We start from the raw sequence: 9,314 nt of genomic DNA, 5'->3' as shown, positions 1-9,314 counted from the left end.
ATTTTGAGGAATTTTGATAGCAAATCTGCAAAAGTAGTTCTTGAAAAATTAATCATATTTTTCTTCTCTTTTCTGAGATTTCTTGCTCTCTGCAAATTAAGTAAAATACAATTTTCTTTTGAAAATATAATCTCCCCCACTTGTTTAGATTCCACTCAAAACAGTGAAAGGGCCAAAGGTAATCAGTGTACTTTCTAGTCACTTCTCCCACCCCACCTCTCCCTAGTGATGTATCTGTACTGCACAAACTTAATAGACTTCACTTTTCAGAGCTGTCATTTCATCATATTTCACTGCCAGAAACATTGTTAAATGAGGTCAGACAAGTTTCCTTTATTGAACTAGCTCCCAATAAAGCCACAATTTTATTAATACAATACAAGGCCCTTAAAACCTTTGGTTCTAACTCCTGGCAGCTCAACAAAAGTAATAGAGGGACTGAGGTGATGAAAGCTGTCAGCTAAGACCTTTGTGATACAAGTCACTTCTTGAACTATGCTTCTTCTAGGTGAGGTAAGGCTGAGAAATGTGTGAGAAAGGTATCCTCAGGCAAAGAAAAGAAAAGTTCAGAAAATACATAGAATATGGAGAAATGGAGAAAACAAATGATTTGAAATGATTTGCTTTGTGATGTAGAATCACTGGCGTGATTCATCTGTAATTTTCTTTTTGAATTTCTTAGTTCAAAAGTAAGTAGCCATCAAAATATTTCAGATGAGGACTTGAGTTGCTATCTATCAAATCATACCAATTGAGGTTGGAATAAATATCTAATAATTTTCATTTATTATTTAAATCTCAAAGGAAAATATATATATTTTGCTCAATGACGCTGTCAGCAGTTTAAGTTTTCTGTAAGCATAAAATCATCAGACAGGACTATAACTATAAATCACTAGTTTTCTAGGAAGCATAATATATAATATTGAATATTATAAAACAAACTATTTCACTGCTTCAATAAATCTATGGATCTCATATCATTGTCCACTGATAGTTTTCTTATGTGAATCTTATGAATGTTTTCAAATAAATCTTCAAGAAATAATCCAACTTCTATGAGAACATGCTTTGTCTCCTAATCAATATAGATAAAATGCTGATTTTTTAAACTTTCAATGATGTGCATTAGTTTTCATTTAAAAAAAAGTCAAAAACTGAAGAATTAAAGATATTTACTTAAAAAAACAATGTAAGTAAAGTAATACACATAATATTGTAATTTAATTGTTAAATGAAGAACGATTTAAAATCTTGGAAATTGTTATAAACAATATTGACTTTGAAGAAGGTATAAAGATGTTCATCTGTCTCTTTTCCTTAAAACAGATGTCAAACAATGGGTCTGGGATATTGTAGATGTTGTAACATGGAAGGTTAAAAATTTCCCAAAGTCTTGAACAAATATCTGGAGTATTTTTTTTAATAGATATAAAAATTTTAGATAACATTACTTTTTAAAACTAAATTAATACTGACCCAAATGTTTGATAAGTTTGATACCACTGCTCTAAATAATAATGGTCACTATGTCAGTCAATGGTCTAATGTTTTTTATATTGGGGTTTTTATTGTGGGGTGGTAGGATTTGAATCATTTGTATTATATATGAAAATAACATATGCCAATATATATATATATATGTGTGTGTGTGTGTGTGTGTGTGTGTGTAAAATTCATCAAAATAATTTTTAAATCTTCAATTATAAAATCCTAAGAATTAGTAGGTAGCATGCCTGTTTGGTTTAGCACTATTTTTTTAAAAAAAATAATAGTTTCTTTTTTTGGTTTTGGTTTTGGTTTTTGTTGTGGTCTGACCTTCTATAACTTTACTGATTGACATCCGAATAATATTATTAATTGATGTTATACAAAAAGCTCCATATCCATACACACACACACATATTATATATATATATATATACACACACACACACAGAAGTATATAATCAGATCAGAGCCAATTCTACCAAAATGCTTGCTTTTAAATGCAAATTTTTAAAATGTGGCTGATATATATAAGGAATAATGGAAATTATTTTGCCACATTTCCTCTTGAGAATTAGTCTGGGAGGGACTTCTGGGATGGAACCAAGATAGATGAGAATTAGTCAGAGAGCACAAGAAATCCAGCTTTGCCAATCTGGAATCTGTGGAAACCAGGATGCAGGTCTAGCATTGCTTTCAGAACCCAGGTATCATCATCATCATTTATTGTGGCAGTTATCATTTCTAAGGGGTAATTAAGAGTTAAAGTCAATGGAATGCTGGACCTGGAGTCAGAAACATTCATATTCCTGAGTTCAAATCAGACATTAAATAGTTATTTTCTGTATAATCCTGATTAAGTCACTTAACTTTCTTTGCCTCAACCTATCTGATAATCTATCTGTGTGTCATTTTATCTATTTATCTATTTAACTTTGCATCTTTCTATTAATCTTCAAATGTAAATTTGATCATTGATAATTTGCATTCTTTGTTTTTCATCTACACTCTGATATTAAAAAATCTCATTTTCCTTCCATGTGACAGTCCTTCAGATACTTAAAGGCAGATAAAATGCCCCCTCCAAGTTTGATGTTTTGTTAGACTAAAATATTTAAACAACTTTCATAAGGTATGAACTAGAAGCCATTCATTGTCTTTTTTTAGTCTACTGTGAAACCTTATTAACTTGTCAATTTTTATTCTGATCATTTATTTCCTTTTTTATTGATACTTATTTTTTCAAATACATATCAAAGTTGTTCAACATTCATCAATATGTAGATGTATATTTTTAAGTTGCAAAATTTCCTTCCACCCATCCTTTTCACCCTCCTTCCTTCAGCAGGAAACACTCAGGTTAATATTGTACATACACATTTGTCTCAAACATGTTTACATATTAGTCATTTTTGGTATGAGAAATTAGATTTAAGGGAAATAAATACATAAGAAATATTTTTAAAAACTGAATGTAGTTTTCTTCAGATTATGAAGGCTTTTTCTGTTTGTTTTATTTTGTTTTAGATTTGTTTTATTTTCCCCCTCTGGATAGGGATAGCATTGTCCATAGCCAGTTCAAGAGGATTGTCCTAGCTCTCTGAACTGCTGAGAGCTGCTGCATCCATCAAGATTGATCATCTCATAATGTTGTTGTTAATGTGTTTATTGTTCTCTCAGTATATAAGGCTTATCATCAGATTTTGTAATTGTGTGCTTTTTCTAGAGTCTAATCATTTATGATTTCCTATAGAACAATAGAATTCCATAATATTCATAGATCATAACTTGTTTAGCCATTCCCCAATTAATGGATGTCCCCTCAGTTTCTAATTCTTTGCCACCACAAAAAGAATTGCTATGAATATATTGGAACATGTGGGACGTTTTCCATTTTTTATGATTTCTTTTGGATATAGACCTATAATTGGAATTGCTTGGTTAAGGGGTATGATCATTTTTATTGCTCTTTGGACATAGTTCCATATTGCTCTCCAGAAAGGTTGAATTCATTCACAACTGCGTCAGTAGTGCATCAATCGCCCAATCCTCCCTCAACCTCTCCAACATTAATCCTTTTCCCTTTTAGTCATCTTAGTCAGTCTGAAAGGTGTGAGGCGATATCTGAGAGTTGTTTTAATTTGCATTTCTCTAATCAATAATGATTTGAAATATTTTTATATGACTATATATAATTTTAGTTTCTGCATTTGAAAACTGTCTATTCATATCCTTTGATCATTTAGCAATTAAGGATGTTAATTCATTTTCAATAGTGTCTGACTACATTATAATTGTTATGTTATGACAGATGATAGAATATGAGTGACAATTAGTGGTAGAATGCCCATTAGGTTTATGTACATTTTTACATGCAATTAGACAATAACTGAACATCAAATCTAAAATTCATCCTACAAAACTTAAAAATCTAATCTGATTTTAAGGATGATGAACTGACCATTAAAGTTTAAGTGACTCATCCCCAGAGAACGACAATTCTTAAGTATAAAAGCTTTGAAATAACTTAGGACTTTAGAATGCAAGTCTAGTACCTTTCTACATAGTTTTATAGATATAGATCTGAATTGGAAAAATTCATACTAGTCAAACTATTCAAAGATAATCAAAATATAGTATCTACTTTACATAAAAAACTTTGTGTAAACCATTCATACTATAACTATGACATATTAAAATAAAACAGTAAAACTAGCTTTCTGATTTTATCCAATGTTTACTATTTGGTAACAGAATTCTGGAACTCTTCCAGAGAGCAGTACTGAAATAGTAGGAGAGGTTGAATGTATTTTATGGATGAAAGATTTTAAAGTAAAAAAAAGGAAACAGTGCATAGAATGTATAAATAGATTCAGTCATGCTATGAATTTGTAACCCTAGTTTACTGAAGCAAAGCATAGATTAGAAGTGCTTTTTTTCTGTATTACCCTGGGTCATCTGATGGCCAATAAATTATGTCATGGTTATGTTAAAAAAAAATCATAAGCACAGTGGAAAGGTAAAACTGAACTTCCAAGCAAAATACCTGAATAGGAGCTCATAGACACTAAATAGTAAAGACTGACTGGTTAACTTGCTTTCAGGCACTTAACCAAATATAATAATTATATAGGATATAAAGAGTTTCTGAAAAATGCACCTAGAAAAATTAAGTCAAAAGCTACCAAAGGTGGTATGTAAAAATACATGGGTTTAAGGCAAAGAAAGTTGTTTAAGAGGTCAGGAGAAAGGAAGAAGTTTGTTTGATAGCTTTTTTCTGATTGTGTTTGTGTGGGCATGTATTTGCCATTAGAGTCAGCTCCTCCTCTAAATAAGGAAACTCCTTCCTCTTTTAGAAAATTTGTATTTACAACTTTGGGACTGAAATACAGTACAAAATTCTTCCCCTTCGGTTCCTCTATGCACATTTTGATCTGGCATTATCCATATGAGATAGTCTGCTATTCTGTTAACACCATGTGGATGAAAGAATAGAAGTAAAGAGTGAGAAGTCTTTTTTATTAGATAAATATTTCATTTGTTTTCCAATTATATGCAATAGTAGTTTCTACCTATCACTTTTGTAAGGCTTTTTCATTTTATCATTTTCCCACCACCCTGCCTTCCCTTTCCCCATCCATGTTATATATTCATCAACACTGAATGTGTTGATAGAAAAAAACATATACTTGAAGTAGAAATAAAATATTAGAGACAGCAAAATTTTGTAGTTTTTAAGACAACTTTTATTTAAATTGAAGGAAATAGTCTTTTTTCTTTGTTTAAACTCCATAATTTTTCTCTGGATATATATGATATTCTCCATCACAGATCCCCTAAAATTGTCCCTTATTATTGCACTGATGGAGTGAGCAGGTCCAACAAGTTTGATCATCACCACCATATTGCTGTTAGGGTGTTCAGTGTTCTTCTGGTTTTACTCATCAAAAGTGAGAAGTTTTGTCAGGACAAAGAGTAATTGACTTTTGACAGCTTGTGACTGCTGAGTCTTCCACTGAAGTGAAATATCTGCATAAGTAGAATGGGAAGACATATTAAATTAGCCACAGTGGAGATTAAACCAAGGCATCTGCTTTTACAAGTCACATCAATGACTGGAGAACAAGGAGAGATTAAATTGTCTGAAATTGTTACCTCAGCCACTAGTGTGACCAAGCATGAAATCTTAAACTAATATGAAACACTTTCCATTTTCTTTTCCCACAATTTTTATCCTAACAAATCAATGATAAAACATGGTTTAATTCAGACAATTTTCTCAAATAACCAGGATGAAATCTAGAATTAAATTGCCTTCCATAACTTTAAAATTGAAAATAGTAAGATATTTATTGTCCCAAATACTATATTTTGAATCCTGCCTACTAAAGATGATGAAAACTGCTCCTATTCATCCTGTAGGAGAGGAAATAGATCAGAAGATGTATGCAAGCATTCATTGTAGACATTGGGGAATAGTAGAGTTTAGGGGGAAGACAGATGCATCCCTAGGAAGTGAAGTGAAATCTATCATGGTAATACTACCCAATGAACAGTTATAGTTTACATTCTTTTGTCAGTTATTGACTAATTGCTTTTCTGAGAATTTGTGGAAGTAGTATATATATATATATATATATATATATATATATATATATAGGCAATACTATTGCCATGATACCACCTAATTTCTTATGAATCACCTCCCAAGTGTGCAGGCAGCCTGCCTCACTGACACATAGGTAATTTGGTGGCATAGAAATTATGGAAATTAATTGTCCCTAGATTTGAGAAATTGCATTGCTTACTAATCTCAAATTTTATTGCCTCCCTCTAAAAAACTTTCCAAATTTTTATGAGGAACATGCTAGTTAAATGTAGAAATTGCTGAGCTTGATCTTTGATGAAATCTATTTCTAGTAGAGGACACGACAAAAAAAATGAAAGTAGGTAAGTTCCCTTCTAAACAATTAATGAAAGAGCTGATGTTTTCATTTTATCCATGAGGAAATCATTTTAAGAAGTATGTGACATCACAAAAATAATGATTTGATCCCGAGTCTTCTTTCCTAAGATCAGTATTCATTAAAGTATACCATATCTGATATAGGCCAAAAATCAACATCATCTGTGAAGATTTCCCTGATCTAGAGATTGGTGATATTGTTTAAGTTCTGCCCAAATGAGAATCATTCCTCTGTACTACACAAATACCACTTGCTATTAGTTCACCAAAAGCTATTTAGACTCAATGATTTAGCACCTAGATCATCCTCTTGAATTCAAATTATCAGATTTATTTTTTTCTTTTTCCAATGTTCATTTATTTTAATAAATCTTACTACATTTGTCAAACTTCTACTCACCATTCCTTCTATCTCCTTACTTGAAATTATACCTGGATTTGCACTAAGTATATTATATCCCTGTTCTTCTTTCCTCTTTATAACTGTTGACAAGAATTACTAGAGACATCTGATCAAGTTTTCTTCAGAAAACATTCAAGGAACATAAACTTAGCTATTGATCTATAATAACTCAATTATCCTATTTTTTTATTGAGACAATGTCTAATTTTCTTTTTAAAATTGATTTATTTTGAATTTTGCATATTTCCCCTAATCTCTGTTTCCCTCCCCCCATCCCCCAACAGAAGGCAGTCTGTTAGTCTTTAAATTGTTTGCATGGTATACAATGATCTAAGTTGATTATGATGAGAGAAAAATCATATCTTTAAGGAAGAAAAATAGAGTATAAGAGACAGCAAAATTACATAATAATATAACAATTTTTTCTTTAATTAAAGGCAATAGTCTATGGTCTTTTTTTTTTCAAACTCCAAACTTCTTTCTCTGGATACAGATGGTATTCTCCATTGCAGATACCTCAAAATTGTGCCTGATTGTTGCCTTTATGAAATGTGCAAGTCAATTAAGATTGATCATCAACTCCATGTTACTGTTATGGTGTAAACTGTTCTAGTGGTGCTGTTCATCTCACTCAGCATCAATTCATGTAAATCCTTCCAGACTTCTCTGAGTTCCCATTCCTCTTGGTTTCTACTAGAACAATAGTGTTCCATAAAATACATATACCACAATTTATTAAGCTATTCCCCAATTGATGAACATATACTCAATTTCCAATTCTTTGTGACCACAAACAGGGCTGCTATGAATATTTTTGTACAAATGATGTTTTTATCCTTTGTCATAATCTCTTTGGGGTTTAGACCCAGTAGCGGTATTGTTAGATCAAAGGGTATGCACATTTTTATTGCTCTTTGGGCATAATTCCAAATTGTTCTCCAGAAAGTTTGTATGAGTTCAAAGCTCAACCAACTATGTATTAGTGTCCCAGGTTTCCCATATCCCTTCCAACATTAATTGTTGTCCTTTCTGGTCATATTTTCCAGTATGAGATGTATGAGGTGGTACCTCAGAAAAGTTTTAACTTGCATTTGTCTAAGAAATAGTTATTTAAAGCAATTTTTCATATGACTATGGATTGCTTTGATTTCCTCATTTGTAAATTGCTTTTGCATATCCATTTACCATTTCTCAAATGGGGAATGGCATGTTTTGTTTTGTTTTGTTTTAATTTGACTTCATTCTCTGTATATTTTAAAAATGAATCCTTTGTCAGAAAGTGGTTTCCCAATTTACTACATTTCTTTTGATCTTCGTTACAGTGGTTTTGACTGTGCAAAAACTTTTTAAATTAATAAGATCAAAATTATCCAGTTTTTTTAATGATGTTCTCTTTCTTTTCCTTGCTCATAAATTGCTTCCCTTTCCAAACATCTGACAGGTAAACTATTACTTGATGTCCTAGTTTGCTTATAATATTGGTTGTTAAGTCTAAATCCTATATCCATTTTGATCTTATCTTGGTATAGGGTGTAAGGTTTTGGTCTAATCCAAGTTTCTGCCATACTAATTTCCAATTTTGCCAACTTTTTTTTTTTACTGAAGGGTGAGTTTTTATCCCAATATCAGGACTCTTTGAGTTTATCAAACAGCAGTTTAGTATAATCATTTCCTGATATTGCACCTTGTCTGTTCCACTGCTCCTCCACTCTATTTGCTAGCCAATACCACAGAGTTTTAATGATTAATGATGTATAATATAATTTTTATCTGGTAGGGTTAAACCACCTCTTTTACACTTTTTTAAATTTAAATCCCTGGAAATTCAAAACTTTATATTTCTCCATATGAATTTACTTACAAGTTTTTCAAACTCATTAAAGCACCTTTTTGGAATATTTAATGTTAGGACACCAATTCAGTAGTTTAATTTCTCTAGGTGTATGATCATGTCATTTGCAAAGAGTGAGAGTTTTGTCTCTTCCTTCCCAGTTCTAATTCTGTCAATTTCTTTTTTGTCTCTTATTACTGAAGCTAACATTTCTAATATAATATTGAATAATAGTTGTGATAATGGGTATCCTTGCTTCCCCCAGATCTTATTTGGAAGATCTCTAGCCTATCCTCAACTGCATAGAATGCTTCTTGATGGTTTCAGATAGATACTGCTAATTATTCTAAAGAACATTCCATTTCTTCCCACACTGTCTAGTGTTTTTAGTAGGAATGGGTGCTGTATTTTTGTCAAAAGCTTTTTCAGCATCTATTGATATAATAATATGATTTCCTAATGTTGAGCCAACTCTGTATTCCTGGGTTAAACCCTACTTGTACATAATGTATTATACTAGAAACTTTTACCTTTACTCTATGTATCTCTATTCTTCAAAAAAGTTTCTCTTAAGCAGCTTATTGTAAGATTTTGGTTTTTAATCCACTCTGTTATTCACTTATGTT

The sequence above is a fragment of the Macrotis lagotis genome, chromosome 3, assembly GCF_037893015.1.
Source record: "Macrotis lagotis isolate mMagLag1 chromosome 3, bilby.v1.9.chrom.fasta, whole genome shotgun sequence".
Lineage (NCBI taxonomy): Eukaryota > Metazoa > Chordata > Mammalia > Peramelemorphia > Peramelidae > Macrotis > Macrotis lagotis.
This window is presented reverse-complemented; position numbering follows the sequence as displayed.